The following is an 844-nucleotide window of genomic DNA, read 5'->3' on the forward strand; positions in this document are numbered from 1 at the left end:
AGAGAAGTTGTTTCTTGGCCGTTGCTATGCCACATTTGTTAACTGAGCCTCAAACAGTCAATTGCAGATAGTGACTGTTTTAAAATCCCTCGCGGCTGCCTTTTTTATATCTCCTGTCCAGACTTTAGTAACAAAATTCTCATAGTATTTGCAGATCCACAATTTGAAAGGCAAGACTGATATCCTCCACTTTTACCTCTTAAAAAAATATTTAATAGGCGTTAATAATAAAAACAAAGGCATTCAGAAAAGGGGGGATATTGAACACTATTTGACTTACTTCTGAGCAGGCAGATGTAGGATTATGCCTTATGATAACTAACAAATACAGCTGGTTCAAAGACTTAAAAACAAATCTGCATTGCTTAGCAGCATACTTTGGTCTCTGCATAAATCTCAGCCAGAAGCCTGTTCCTTGGAAAGGACTGGGATGTATCTTCCTTGAACACAAATGCCAGTTCTTTTCTCTGTTCAGTAAAGAGTACTGATCCTTTTTCTAGTTATACTGACTTATCTATCCCTCATCCTATGCCTGATGTGTCCCAGTTGGGTTTGTTCAGTTAAGAATATCAGAACATAACAAAGGACCCATCTAGTCCAGCTTCCTGTATCTCACAGTGGCCCGCCAGATGCCTCAGGGAGCACACAAGACAACAAGGTATCTGTATCCTGTTTCCACTCCCTTGTATCTGGCATGCACAGATAGCCTACTTCTCATGTCTAGAGGTGTGGCTTTTTTTTTTTTTTTGGTGATATTTTTTCCAAAATTTCTTGATTAAAATAGCAAATTGTGCTGATGTGTGTATTTCATTCCAAGCGTGCATTTTAATAAATTATACTTATA

This window comes from Tiliqua scincoides, chromosome 4, assembly GCF_035046505.1.
Source record: "Tiliqua scincoides isolate rTilSci1 chromosome 4, rTilSci1.hap2, whole genome shotgun sequence".
NCBI lineage: Eukaryota > Metazoa > Chordata > Lepidosauria > Squamata > Scincidae > Tiliqua > Tiliqua scincoides.